Genomic DNA, 15679 nt, shown 5'->3' with positions numbered 1-15679 from the left:
ATGCTATGTCCAGGCTGCAGATTATTGTCACTTAAATCTACATAAACCCTGAATAATACCACTGAAACCAAAGGAAATAGATTTCAAATACCTATCCTATCTATCCTATGTTATACTTTTCAAGCAAAGAGTTTCATGCAATTTCAGAAGAAAAGAGGCCAACTTCTAAAGTGTTCTTGCTCTTATTGTAACATTTTTATAGGAAAACATGTTCAGCCTGATAAATTGTCTGAGCTAACATGTAAAAACCCTCTCTTTACCAAAAACCCAGAAGACTGGCTTGGCTTGTGTGATAGCATAACCTGCTGTATGTGTCATGCCCTCTCCTGATAAAGCATTTGATGGCAATTCACTACAAATCTCAGTCAGTGCCTCTGAGCCCTGAATGTAATTTTTTTGTACAAAATATTTTCATCTTTGGTGTAAATCCATTAATTTTAATATAATTTCCATTCTGCAAGTCTGTGACTACAATGGAAGTGGGGCTCTTGTCTCCTCCAAGGATAGTGTTTTATGTGTCGGTGTCATTTGAATGGAATTGGTTGATGCCTTGTGAAGGCTGACCTAGAATGGAGGCTGGATGGAGTCAAAAAATAAAGTAGGGATTTATTAAAAGGCCTCAATGGATCCACCTTGGGCAGCACAAGAGCCCAGCCAGGGTTGCACCCAAGATGAACCCAAATGGTCCCAAAATGGACAACCAGTCACAAGGTCTCTCACTTTTAAAAGTTCTGCTCCATTTGCATATTGGAGTTAATTGTCCAATTACAGTTTTAGGTTATGAAGTCCCATCCTTATTGTATTTCTTTCTTCAGCCCACGTTGTTTGTGCTCTTGGGCCTGAGATTTGGATCATTTGTCCTTGTCACCCAGCTAGAGAAGGAATTGTTTTGTCTCCCTGCTCTGTGAAGAGAGATTACCGTCCCTTAATATGAAGCTCAGAACTACACACTAAAGCAGCACAGAATTTGAAAAATATAAAAGCTAAAACCTGAGGCATCACAGTAAATAAAATCCCTTGCTTCCCCTTCAATATGTCTGTCTTTTAATACATTCATCCAAAAATTTCAAATATTTTAAAATCTTGTACCATCCGTCAACCTTTCAATGCTTCCAATTCTAGCATCTGCCAGCTGTGGATGTTGGCACTCTCCCATCATGATCATTTCTACTCTGCTCATCATTGGGCCCTCAAGAGTAAGGGATTAGAGAAAGCCTAAAAATAGCATGAAGGATGTCATTAATTTCCCTTCCGTGGAAAGGCAGACACTGCATGTTCTGTTCAGACCTTTGTCCACCGCAGCCTGTTCAGCCTTTCCACAGCTGCCTCCAGGCTGTGGTGCTCCTCCTCAGGAGCTCACAGAGCCTGGTAAGGCTGTCCCAGAGCCCTTCACACACTTTCCTGCTGTCCAATATCAAAAGCTAAATACTACTGAGATAATTCTGTCATTGCCTGGTAGTGCCTGAGAAAATTATTTCCCTAATGTTTTGGTTCCTCATCTACTTTCTGCCTACTCTGTGTCTATAAATAGGGTTAGTGTCATTTGAGCAGGGAACTGCAGCTTCGTGCTCAAGGTTTATTTCTGCTCCTCTAATCATCTGGTAATGGACTATGTTGTAACATTCCTCTGCATCAAAAGGAGTAGTCAGCATTTATTTTTGCTCCAGAGCCTGAAGACATCCTAACTGCTTCAGAAAAGAAGCAGGAAACCCATTGCCAAACATATAACCTGCCATCACCATATTGAAGGGTAGGTAATAGCACAGAGTGGGTGAGAGACAGAAAATGAGGAGAATGGTTAACCATAAAAAGATAACCAAAACAACAATGAGAAAATGGGTTTTCTGGGCAAGGCCATGATCCCCTGTCACTGAATCTGTCTGAATGAGCAGTTCATTTCCTACTGGTTTGTTCAAAAAAAGATGTACTTCTGAATAATTGTGTGTAGCATTAAGATTGTTTCCTGTGTGCTAACCAAGAAAGGAAATAACCTCTGAAGGGATTGGGAAGTGGTAAAGGACAGAGCTTAGTCCAATGTGATTTTTTCCAAGGGAGAAGGCACAAGGGAAAGTGGATTTGCTTACAAATGAAGCAGAGAACTTTATTGAGGACACCCACTGGTGCCACTTGCTGAGTACCCTAAGCAAGATCACTGGAGTGAGCTTTAATAGTGGTTGAGATTTCTTCATGTTGTTTCATCCTTATTCACAGAAGTTTAGTTGAAAGAATTTTTTCCAAAATATTTTTGGTCCCCCACACAGTGTCCTGCTGCCGTGGGATCGTTTGAGGTCAGGACTGTCCCTGTGTAACATGGGGCTGTCTCTGGGGATGACTGACACCAGACAAGCCTTGGCACAAGGGCCAGGGCAGCATTATCTGTAGGATCTCGGCTCCCCCATTTCCTCATGTGGAGACAAATCAGGAATAACAATGCAGGCCCTGCTCAGCAAGGCCTCAGCCCTCTGGCAGCCTCTCTAATCTGCACCATATTTAAAGATCAGACCACCTTCAAAGCATCACTTGACTTTATCTCTCCTTGTGGCTGTTCACACTGTCCTGGCCAAACTGTTTTACTGCATTTTATCTGCAGGCTTGCCGTGACTCATGCAGAATGTGGCCACCCTCCCACTGCCACGGCCTGTCACCGTCCTGCTGCGGCCCTGTCCCCAGCCCTGTCCCTGCTGCAGTCCTGTCCCTGTCCCTGTCCCTGTCCCTGTCCCTGCAGCAGTCCTGTCCCTGTCCCTGTCCCTGTCCCTGTCCCCGTCCCTGTCCCTGTCCCTGTCCCTGTCCCTGTCCCTGTCCCTGCCCCTGTCCCTGTTTCTGCCCCTGTCCCTGTCCCTGCCCCTGTCCCTGTCCCTGTCCCTGTCCCTGCAGCAGTCCTGTCCCTGTCCCTGTCCCTGTCCCTGTCCCTGAACCTGTCCCTGAACCTGTCCCTGTCCCTGTCCCTGCCCCTGTCCCTGTTTCTGCCCCTGTCCCTGTCCCTGCCCCTGTCCCTGTCCCTGCCCCTGTCCCTGTCCCTGTCCCTGAACCTGTCCCTGAACCTGTCCCTGTCCCTGTCCCTGCCCCTGTCCCTGTTTCTGCCCCTGTCCCTGTCCCTGCCCCTGTCCCTGTCCCTGCCCCTGTCCCTGTCCCTGTCCCTGCTGCAGCCCAGTCTCTGCTGTGGCCTAGTCCCTGTTGCAGCCCTGGCCCTGGCCCTGGCCCTGGCCCTGGCCCTGCTGTGGCCTGGTCCCTGCTGCCATTGCTGGAGTTGCAATGGCGTGTGCTGTGCCTCCAGATGAGATACAGCTTCCCACAGCAACCCTCAGCTCTCATCATTTCTTATCCATGTTTTATTGAGGATCTGGGGCCTGGCATGAATCCTCTCCCCACGTCACTTCAGATGAATATCTGTGGTTTCAGGATGGCAAAGGGATAACCCACACTGCTGTGGCTGCCACGCTGGTTGGAATCAGTTCCTGCTGTCTAGAGGATTAAACACTACTGAGTTACTTCTTTGTGAAGGATTATGTACCCAGAAAATAGCATGAAGTAGCCATCCTCTGGGATAAAAGTACCTGGAACACTGAAAATGAGCAGTTTGCTCTACTTGGGAGACCCTATATGTTATCTTACTAATTCTGGAGGGGGAGCAAGGGTGTTATTAGTTTGCACTTCACAAACTTTGTGAGGTGTTTCTGAGGACAAAAACGATGAGACAGGCAATGTTCAGGCAGACAACCCTTCTGATTAGGATTTATTTAAAACATGTGGACTAAGAGCTGAATTTTCCATGTTCACAAGAGAGAAACATTCCTATGTTATTCTGTGTTTGTTAGTAAGAAATTAGGCAAACCAAGGCCAAGATCAGTAAAGCATGTAAAGCTTTGCTTAACTCTATCCTTAAGCAATGGAGCTTTTCAGAACTTGCCTTCTTTAGCCCCACACTAAATCCTGTTGCCCTCAGTTTCACATTAGCACAAGACTTCTGTTGACTCTCTGTGAAAAGTTCTGCCAAAAACCACAGCCCAGAACAATTCAGAGGCACGATGGTTTTAAAACAGCATTAATAAGCTTCCCCTCTGTATTTCTGCACAGTCACAGTATCTGAACCTGCCTTTCAACAGGTAATACTTGGACAGTATTTTTCATTACAAATCTTTCCCACAATGGCAAATTAAGCTGAAAGGAAAAGAATAAAAATTACTTTTCTGTTTTCAATAAGAATTCCCATGCTGTACTAATGGGAGGGGATCTTGCCAAGAAGTGTCAAGCTCCATCTACTGGCATTAAATTGAATTTGTAACTCAACACGCAGAGTTTTGGGTCTATCTACAAGAAACAAGCAGGCAATTTCACTGTCTTTGTAGAATTTTTGTCCAATTCCATTATACTCTATGTTGATCCATCTTATTTAAATATCAGCTATATTTTCAAACTCTTGTGACATTTGCTGAGTTATGTGAGCACAGGAGAAAAGTCTTTCACTGCATGAGGTGCTGGGCTGTGCATAAATAACAATATCCATGCAGCAAAACCAGAGATGTTTGTAGGGCTCTGTTTCATGTGGTGCTCACCTGACCTGTGGAAAGTCACTTTTCAGTGGTATCAAGGAGGACAATTTATACCTGTAAATAGTTCCCCAAATGATTAAATAGGGAGGGGAGATCTCCCTTCAGCTGCCATGCATGAGGGAGCAGGGAACAACAAATGTGGGCTGCAAAAAGAGACACATCTCATCCTTTAAGCAAGGATACAAAATTGATTTTTTTCTATCAGTATTTACCTCAAACTCATAATTTATATATACACACTCTGCCTTTTTATATACACTCTGCCTGCTCTTAAGTGTAAAATTCCACAGACTGGAAATAAATTCAATGATCATTTTGAAGAAGAGCAACTGCTTCTTGTACCTACAATTTTTATGTCAGGTGGGACCTTTGATAACCTAGAGATAAAAATACATCATGCTAAAGTCATACTGAGTAAATGGGCACCATAACAATTCTGTGTATTCGTGATAAAATAAAATCAGTCAACTGAAATACAGAAAGGCAAGGCTTCTGTAATAGGACATCACACAAATTCAAATTACTTTCAAGATATTGAAGATATAAAAGGCTTGAAGAAGTGCATTTCTTCCTGACTGATGAAAAAGAAACATCATAGATTTTTAATCTCATTGAGCCAAAAAAATAAGAAAAAGAAGGAGAGAGCAGGAAAAGCCTTGACAGGAATCTGGTGCTCAGAAAATTCAACAATCAGAAAAGTCTGTGATTAGTGTTAATAGAAAATAACATCCCATCCGTTTCATGTTTATTTATTTTGAGGGAACATTCTTGCCTGGAATTGCATCCTGTTTCCAAAAAAGCCACTGTGCTGAAGCCTTCCATGTACCAAGATGAGGAAAGTAGGTCGAGCAAGCCCTGTTAATCTGCAGTGGAAGTCAGCTGGGGGGTGTGCAAGTTCCAGCTGCCACCAGGACACTCCTGCTCACCTGGCCGAGATCCTGCCCTGGTCCCTTTCTCCTGGAGCACTTTGCACAGCTCATCCTGCCTGGAGCTGGAAATCCAAATCCTCTCCCCATTTTCCCGTGGTTTGTGCTGTTGGCCATCAGCTCCACACTCCAAACTTCTCCTCCCTTAGCTTTTCTGACTCTGCCCTCTCCTGGCTAGTTTCCCTCCTTGTTAATTGTTTCCTCCTTCCTGAGGTAGGAATTGAGGGGAATCTCACCAAGATCAGTCCTTGGCCCTTCTGTCCCCACTCTGTGAATTTCAATGGATGCAGTTATTAGAAAATAACTGGTTTTGTTTCACCACACCTGAAAAATACTGGTGACCACATCAATAATGTATCTGCTATTTTTCAATCATCTTTATTCTCTGGGAAATCCCATACCAAGGCATAAGGTCCTTGACAATACCTCCCCTTGTCTTCTTTTCTCAAGCTTAGGAACAACAGCAATGTAATTTTATGACACCATCAATAGAAGATTAACAAAAGTGCCAACTGAAAGTACTGTGAAAATATTATCATTTTCGTGTTTCAGTTTGGGTTTTTTTCATTTTTGGTTTGTTTTTTTTATATACTTCTATTCCTGTTTTGATTTAAACACTCATTTAAACTAAAACTCACTAATAATTAAATCTATTTTGCCCAGCTCTGAGCTTGGCAAATGCTCTCCTGTCACCCTGAATCTGTTCCAAAATCCTTGGCAAAGTCATGGCCCTGAACTTGCTCATGTCACTCCATAGCCCCACTCTTCCTCCTCCTTCAGCCTTGCTCAAAACCCCTCTCTGAAATTCCTCCAGTGCTTCTTGCACCTGAGCCTGACAACTTTACTCAGACAAGCTGTGGAGCTCTGTCTTACAGAGATGTCCTTGACTGCCCTATTAATTTTCTTCATTTATATTTTTATGCAACTGTTTGTTACTCTTTTGGGGGAGATTTCCACAGAGATCCCCTCCTCCAGAAACACCCTAGGCCATAAAGTGAGTAAGACAAAATGTGACTTACTAAGGTGTAACTTTGTATGTCAATTTTACACTCCAGCCTTTTACTTTTTTTCTTGTTCCTCTGTTGAGCAACACCTTACCTGCCTTCATTAATGTCATATGAAATATCTGATGCATAAAGGATTTGCCTCTGGCAGCCTCTGACAGCCTTAAGCATCCTGGAAGCTTTTAATCAGCTGTAAATATGGAGGTAATCTCATTCAAGAAAATGGGGCTAACCAATTGGGACTCTTGAGTTTAATACTCAGGCCCTTAAATAGTCAAAATAGTCAAAATGAAAGAAACTAAATAAAAGAAGCATATTTTGGTACTTTCATAACACTGAGACAGTATTCCAGTCATTTTTCTCAGAGTGCTCAGTGGGAAATGTTGGTATCACAAATCACATAATTTGTCTTTACTAAGAGCAAAATTCTCCTTTAGTATTTCCTGGAGCAGCCTAAGGCACTGATAACTCTGGAAAGAAGAGAGGCCATGAGTCAAATATGGGGAGCAACAGTGCTCCAGTATCCAAACAACTTTATGCTCTTTATTTTGCCTTGCCAACTTGTCATGATCAGACATTTTTCTTCAGAGAAATCTGTGTGAGATAGAGGCAAAAATATTTGGAGAATCTGGGCCTAAAGTCATCTGATAAGGAAGCAGAGGGCTGGGGGCAACCTCTTATTATTTCTGAAGTGGGAGAAGACACAGAATTGCAGTACTTTGTCCTCACTGTCCTCACAGTCCCAAAGGGGATCTTTAACCTGGGCATGGGCTTCAAGAACATTTTACGGTACCCTGACAGCTCATCAAAAAAAATGCACGGTGATAAGAGAAAAAGCTACAGAAATCGTAAAAAAATCTTTATTCTTCTTTATTTGTTCTTTGGTTTTTCTTGTTGTCCTTCTTTCCCCTGAAAAACAAGGATTCTGACAGCTCTGCCTAATACAGTAAGACATCACAGGGTTTACCACAGACAGGATTTCATTCTGCCCTACATTTGGCTGTATTGGTTGGTGATGCATATTTTAAATTTACAAGCTGCTCTGCTGGGTATATTTAAGTGTGCATAACCTTTCCCCTGCAGTTACCCCAGCTGTTTTCCCTGTTGCCCTGGCACCTGTCCCTTCCTGAGCATTGCCATAAAGCTCCCTCCTATTTTCCTACTGCCCTGTCCATGGCCCTGCTCTCTGTGAGCAATCCCACATCTCTGCTGTGTCCAACAAAGAGGACTTGTCTTCACCTTGAAATCCTTCTAGAATTGTACTTTGCTTATCCCTGTTCGCTGTTGAAATATCAGTAGGGAAAGGCAACATCATGGACATTGGAGACTGAAAAATTCCCTTCCCTGTGAACTGGGATGGAGTAGAATCTGTCCCTGCACTCTCTCTCTGCATCTTCTCCACACTTCCTAGCCAAATTTTCCCTGGGAAGTTTCACTCTGTTTTTTGGGGATTTTTAAATCTGATGCGAGATGTTTGACTCCAGTTAAGAAAACATACTTTGATGGAAATGCATTTGGCTGAAACTGTTCCAAAGCATCAGCTCTAATCACCTCTGACTTTTAAGCAACCCCTGATAGCAGCCTTCCACTGCAAACTTGGTACTTTTTCAAACTTTACAGTGGCCTGCTTCCTCCCAGGCTGTCTTGCAAATCCCCACAAAACTACGTCATCCTCCTCCTAATATCTCCCTTGAGGAAAGCTTGTAAAAAGGAAAAAAAAAAAAAAAAGGATTCTGCTGTACAAAGAAATTAATAATTCTAAAGAAAAGAAACTAATGCAGCAAAACAAGCACACAAACAAGCAACTTGCAAGTCAACTTTTTAGAAGTTACTTTTGTGTGAAGCAGGAACTTTCAGTTCAGCAGAAACTTTCTCTATGAGAGATTTCTCAGGACAAAGATAAAATTTCTAATTAAAAAAGACAAGATCAGAATACTGCAGGTATGTTTATATTCATAGCATTGAATTTCAGTTCCCCACTTGTCCTGATGAGGAGAAGCAAGTGCAGTGGATGCTGGGCATACTATGATTTTGGCTTTCTTTCTTTGTTTCCCTTTAAAAATAATCATCTGTGGTTTCATTTTAGGGCAAAGCCAAACCTTACCATGAATCTGCAGAATATCTTGAATGAGAAAGAGAATTGTTTTTCTATGCCTTCAATTTTAATTATTTAAACATTGCTCTGAATTGATTCCAGGCCCCAGACACCAATATGTTGGAACAGACAACAGAATGAGCTGTAGAAATATTTCAATATTGTTCACTCATATAAGAAAATCATGTTATACCTGTAACATGTCCTCTGTGTACTCATAAAAGTTATGCTTATATTACTAAAAAACCCAAGTATTGGGATATGTGACCATCCAACAGGGAAATCCATCTCTTCTGACTGTAAGAAGCTCCACTAATTGTAAATAACTATTTTTCTTCTTCAAAAGCTTTTCAATAAATCAATCCATTTTCATTTTCAAATATAGTATGACTAGTTGCCAAATGCTAAAAAGAAGCAAACGTTTCAATTGCAAACTTTTATTTCAAAGTGAAACACCTTTTTTGTGTCCTTTGCTTCATTTTTGTCAGTTTAGGAAATGAAAGTTTATGTTGAAGTGTTGGTTTGAAACAACAAAGCTAAATGTTCAAAGAAATTGCTTTACATGTCAGACAAGAAAACTATCAGTTCTAGCTAAAGATTAAGTCTCTATCTAGAATTGAAAGGGGTTAACTTTGAAACTACACTATTCCAAATAATATTTGAAATAACTTGGTACCCAGACTCTTCCTGCTGTCAGCAGATGGCAGCCTTGACATATTTCGGTGAAATGCAGGTTTCTTATGTGAAGTTTAAATTGGCTTTAGTCAGCATTTCCCTTTTGAGGTTTTTCCTTTGCTCTCCACACTATGTCCTGAGTTTCTCCCCATCTCAGTGGTCTGCAGTCATTTCTAGCTGAAGCCAGTCAGCCCAGAGTCAATTTGTTGCTTTAAAATCAGCACCTCTGCTTCTTAATTGCAATGGAATTTGGGGCTACAAAAGGATTTCCTAGGCAAACATACAAAAGGTAAGCTCAAGAGCAGGAGCCCAAATCCCCTTACCTGATTCATGGAGTTTAATTTTTATTTACACTGCAAGGTGACCCAAGTATCATAAACAAATAATGCTCAGCTATCCAAGGATTGCAAGACTGAATTCCTGCCCTCCTGCTCTCCTGCCCTAGTTTTACATGAAAATGCCAATACCTCCAAACCAGAGTAAGCATTTCCATGATGACTTTTTTTTTTCCTCCAAAGAGCTGTGTGTCCATTATCCTTCTTGTTGTTTGTGAAAAATTCTGAAAAATTATTAGCTTAAAACTCCAGTATTTTAATCCATGAGCGATTAAAATTTTTGAGATCTGAAGCTTGGTCTATAAGCAGAGCAAAGGAAACATTAGGTGTAGCATTGACTGCTGCTGTTGCCATCACAGTCATGTCACTTCTAAAAAGAGAAGAAAGTTAAGTCCGAGATGAAATTAGGGACTCAAATACCTGTGAGGTTTCTAGAAGTAGCAAGTACCCAAATCCAAATTTTGGAACTAGTTTCATAACACTAGGTCAAATCCTCTTGTCTGGAATATACTTAAATCATTTGGTTTACTGGACTAGAAACTTCAGCCTGAGTTTGGTGCCTCAGCCCTCCTTCATTTACTGCTACTTGATGTTAACAGGAGATTTCCCTTACCCCAAGCTTCCTAGGCCTTGGATGAGAAGGCAGAAGCTCACAGCAAATGCCACTTACACAAGAGTCTGAGGTGGAAAATAACAGTAAAGCCCTCAGTTCATGAATATCCAGAGTATGTGTGCAGGATCTCTGGTTTAAAACACATAATCCTGAAGACATCTATTTAGCCAAGTGAATTTCTTTTTTTAAATTCCTGAAATTCATGCCCAGATCAATTTCAAATTGAGTTTGTTTTTACTTTAGAGATATCAAATCAACACTTGCAGGCCTTGGATGCTACTTCTGGAGAGTGTATCAGAAAGGAAAGTATTCCTTGATACTTGGGGGAGATGCATCTGAGATAGCTAATTGTAAGATTTGAAATGTGTAATGAGCTCCAGGTACTCATGCAGGTGGTTCTCCAGGAATATTGTCCTAATTTTCTTTTTCATTTCCTTCCCTTTAATCAGATGCTCTGATAATCAAACCAGCCTGAGGCAGGTAATAGCTCACTATGAAGCTCAGGGAGAGCCTGAGGCTGAATATGCTATATGCTGAGATATGAATAACAAATAGGTATTTGCCCCCTGCTGTTTTTCCTGCCACATCCCTTGGCAGAGTTGAGAAGTGAGCACAGGACTTGTGAAGACAACACGAGTCTTGTTTTATGGCAAGGAAGGAGCTCTCTGTGCCCCTGCCCTGAGCTCAGTTCCCACCAAAAGCACAGCTCCTCACTGCAGGATGAAAACCTCTAGCAACAAAAATCTGATTGATATATCAAAAACCTGTGACTGAAGGTGCAGATATTGATGTTTTCAGTGAGCTTTTATTGCTCAGGACTTCATGTTCCTTAATTATCATGCAATTGTTGATACTGCACCGCGTTCATACCCCCTGGAGCCATACGTGACTGAGGTGACCCCATAGCATTTATAAACACACTTTGTTTAGTCACAGGGTTTATCTCACCATAAAAGGGAGCAGTAAATAAATAAATAAATAAATAAATAGATGAAACTCGCCACACAAAGGACAGGTTTCCAAATTCAGGATGTTGGATGTTTTACTTTGAATCCCATGGCTTCAGAAACTCACAAGAACTTTTAAAGCTTGAACTAGAAAAAGCACATGTGCGCTTCTGAGGACAACAGAGCCTGCCTGCTTGAGCCCGGGATTAAGTGTGTGAACTGATGCTGACACTCTGTCATCAGCACCCAGAGCTCCTCCAACTGGGCCTGCCACACACAGCACTCGTGGGTTCACGCCACCCCTCCTAAAGATAGCAAAGCGAGCCCAGGGAGCCTTTGCTCCGGTTTCACCCTCATTAGATGAGTGATGACAGCTCATAGTAGTGGTCCCCCGTGGCCAGGCAACAAGCAAGGCCCCCCACTGCTGCTGCCCACCCTGATGGCAGCTGAATTTTGCCAGCTGTTGTGGCAACCGATGGGACGCCAGCACAGATCTCCCCGTGTCTGTGCTTTTGGTGAAAGTTCCCCTGCAGCCTCTCACTCCTGAGAAATGTGCCCCCCCAAATCCAGAATTCTGGTTAAAAGTGTTTTCCCTGTTTCTCTTTGCAACTTGTTTTACCAAAGATAACCTGAAGAAGTCATAAACATCCTCAGTGTCTCCTCCTTGTTTTGAATCTTTTCAATATTGAGCATTCCCATCTGTGAAATCACAATTCATCTGAGAAAGTGTTTGCTAATTAAAAGTTTGATTTTGGTGTCTTTGAAGTATCAAATCCATTATATGGTTACTTCAGCCTAATCTATAATAGGATCTTCATGTGTTCATTTAGTGCCATTGGCTGTAATCTTATCTAGGCTCCAAAATAAGTTGAACTCATAGCACTTCAAGTTTTATGGTCCTTCCCTGCATTCACTATTTTCTGAGTTACTGGATCATGCCTAATTTCATGGGTCTATGAAAGGGCTGTTTGCTAAGTCTGTGTTAGCAATTAAATCTAGGAAAGCTTCTTGAATTATTTCCAGTGTGCAAAAACTTCTCAGAAAATGTGGGAAGGGTTTTGTTTCTGTGCTGTAAATGTGTTGATTCATTGCTCCAACCATTTCCTAGTAAAATATCACACATCATTTGATGCAGATGAAGACAAGGCAGAGAGCCAGGCATAGGGCATGGTTTGAGAACATGATGAAGCCTTTGTTGTCCTCTAAGTCATATTTTAAAAAAACTCTCCTTAATTACAATGAGGAATTGAGATATTGCAAATGTTTTCTTAATACCATCTCTTGTTTCCAGCTCTCAGAGAAACAAGGATCTTCTTCTTTCTAGAGATACTGTGGTGCATGAAACATCAGGAGTCGCTGAACAAAGCACTGATCTAAATCCAAACAGAAGAGAGTATTTTTATGGAAAACTCTATCATCGCTCTGTGCTGTGGTCAGAGAGCTGTTCCTTAAACAGCTCTGAGTTAATACATTCTGTTACATCTTAGTGCTTACTCATTTTTGTTCTAATTACAAAAGTAATTTCATGTTTCTATTGAAAGCTATTCAGTGATAATTTTAAGCCTTTATTTCATTTGCTGATTTCCTCAGCCATGCTGTGTTCTTGTGAAGACCTGCTGTCCTGGTTGTCTTTGTTTAGTGTGAACATCACAACATGCAACACTGGCACACAGTGCATACTCTGTATTTGTAATAGAAAATTCTAACTCCAGGGCAGTAAATAGCAACTCCTCTGCTTTAAATGCTGGGATTTGCTTGTAGTTATTTGCTTCAGATCTGAACTATTTAAGCAAAAGTATTCTTCCTTCTTTTTTTATTTTGTTGCACAATTCAATTTCCTCTACATTTAATTCATTCAATATCTAAAAAATTTTCTCCACTCTAAAGCTAACTCAGAGGCATTTTCTGAGGCCTCACTGAACTGCACCACTCCTCACAGACTGGTGCAAATCCCTCACACATTTTTATGATGTTTCTCACTACAGCAGCTGAGTGCAACACGAACAGGAATATTCATGTTTTTATGAACTTTTTGAGGTGAAAAGTGATGTCACACTGTCATTTTACAGCATTGCGTTCCAGAGAGCTGCACTGAGAGCAGTGTAAGTCCCAAAACTCACACTGAGCTGCCAGGCCTATGACCTTCAGTTCATGTAGCTGCCAGTATGAGAATTTCTGGCTCCACCTGTCAGATTGGGTAGGGAGGATCTAGACCCAAAGTCCAGTACCCAAGTCACAAGATCATTCTCCTGCATGTGAATAAAAACTGGCATTAATATAGGTCACTTGTAAAGTAATCAGTGAAAAGATGATCTGCAGTCAGGACCATGACAGAGTTATTCAGAAACATCAATGATATGATCTGTAGTAGTTCTGAACAGTTTATCACCTTCATTCACTAAAAACATTGTTTTAGCAGAAGAAGAGGAAGGACAGGAGCAAGTGTTGGGTCTGACATTTTTACTCATTTCCCTGGATTACCCTGGTGCCCTGAATTAAACCCCCAAAACTAACAAGAAACTATTTCCCAGAAAAAAGTCTCAGCCTGGTGTGTTTTTTCAGAGCTATTTTCACTGGTGTTTATTTCATGTGAGCTGATGAAAGTCCCAAGGGTTTACCTCAGACAAAAAGAGTGGGACAAACACACGAGTGTCCAGCAGCTCAAGCCAGCTGTGGCCAGGCTGCCAAAGGAGATAATTCCGCCAAGCCAAACGGCTTCCAGACTGTGCACTTGTGTGTCAAAGTGACATTAGTGTATTTTGACATAAGTGCTGTCTTTTATCAGGGATAAGCTTCAAAGCCACAGAGATGGAGAGATGGGAAACTGGAGGTTGACAGGAAAAATAGAAGCTGACAGAAAAACATAAAGAGAATTTGTTAAAATAAACCAAACACTCCGAGAGCCAGCGATACCCTCAAGCATCAAATTTAGAGCAAAGAGTGTTTTATTGCTTTGAGACCATGATAGTTTTGGCATGGTAAATAAATTTTCTCTGCAAAATGCAATGGAGTTTGAAAAGCCTTGTGTTTGCTCTAAAGTCTGGAGCTGCTTGCTGATGAGGGAAGCTTTAGTCACAGAGAACAGGGGTAGTTAAAATAGACTGACATGGCTGTTCATATCTATTTTGATTTAAGTTCTGGACAACTCAGGTCCTTACTTAATTTAAGTTTGGCAGGGAGCTCTACAAAAAGCAGTGGAAAGCACTTCAGCAATCCTACAGCTTGCTGAAGGGATGCTTTCAGAGGTGAAATTTTTTGCCAAAGTTTACATTCACAGCAGGCCAACAATGATACCAAGACCAGAATAAAGTATCCCCAGTCCTACCCTGGAGCTGAATCCCACAGCTCAATTCACTTGTGCAAGCAGAATTATTGTGGATTGCTGATAGTGTGGGTGAACTCACCCTGGGTCAGACCATTCCCCTGGACAATCTCTCCCTGATAGATTGCAGGGCACTTGGGATGCTGCCTTTGTCACAGGAAGGACAGCAAGGGGATCACACACCTTGGCTTGCAGCACTTCTCACTGAGGCTTCCTGTGTCTTTGGGTATTCCACGGGCCAAAGCCTTGCAGGATGGGGCTAAAGGTTTTAACTTGACATCAAAATTTTCTGCCAGAGGGATTGTCCAGCAAGGTAGGTCATTTCCCTCTTGAGTGTTTTCCTCCTCTTATCTCTGGTGGCTCCCAAAAGCACATATGTTTCACTAGAGCTCAAACTAAAACATCCAGCATCTGGTAAATCAGGACATCTCTGATCTTTTGGTCAGTCCCCTTTGACAGCCACACAGTCAATAAAAGGCTCAGAGGAGCAAGCAAGCTGAATCCCTCCCTATTCCTTTCCTGGGCTTGAAGCCTGCAGAAGACAGAACAACAATTTCCACCTTCCTACCCAAATTTCAGCAGTCAAAGAATTTGCCAATTAAAGGTGCCACAGCTTCTTCTGACAGCTGTCTATTAGCATGACTGATGTCTGTTGGAGTCCAGAAGCTTCTTCAGGGCACACATGAAGATCAAAGACTTCTATCTAAGTCCCTTACATCAAAATATTTACTTGCTGTCATCTGGACAGATAAAGAGAAGTCATGGCCTCAACATCTGACAACTCTCCTGTGATGCTATGAATGTGCCCCATTTGCCATTAATGTCCCACTGATATAAATAGGATATTGCAATGCCTACAGAAGGGTGGTTTGCAGACAGAGATAGCCAGATCAAATTCAACCTGGATAAGGCAAAAGGAAAACAGCCAGGAAGGAGGGATCACCAGGAAAATCGCACTTGCCGAAGTAAATGTACAGAGAGAACAAGCCCTTTAACTCAAATGACATTTTTTTTTAAATTCAAAAAAGGGCCTCTGATCCTTTAGGCCAGATCTGTGTGCTTAGATTTGATTCTCAGCTTGCTGTTATTCCTTAATGCCACACAGTCCACCACGGTTTAGTCACTCCAGCTGCCCAAGGCTGAAGGAAACCTTTCATCACTTTGATTAGCAACATATTTATAAAAGTGCAATATCATATCTGAAGAAAGCCA

Source organism: Melozone crissalis, unplaced genomic scaffold (genome assembly GCF_028551555.1).
Source record: "Melozone crissalis strain CALT ecotype California unplaced genomic scaffold, PUWL_Pcris_2 ptg000018l_1, whole genome shotgun sequence".
NCBI classification, from domain to species: Eukaryota; Metazoa; Chordata; class Aves; order Passeriformes; family Passerellidae; genus Melozone; species Melozone crissalis.
This window is presented reverse-complemented; position numbering follows the sequence as displayed.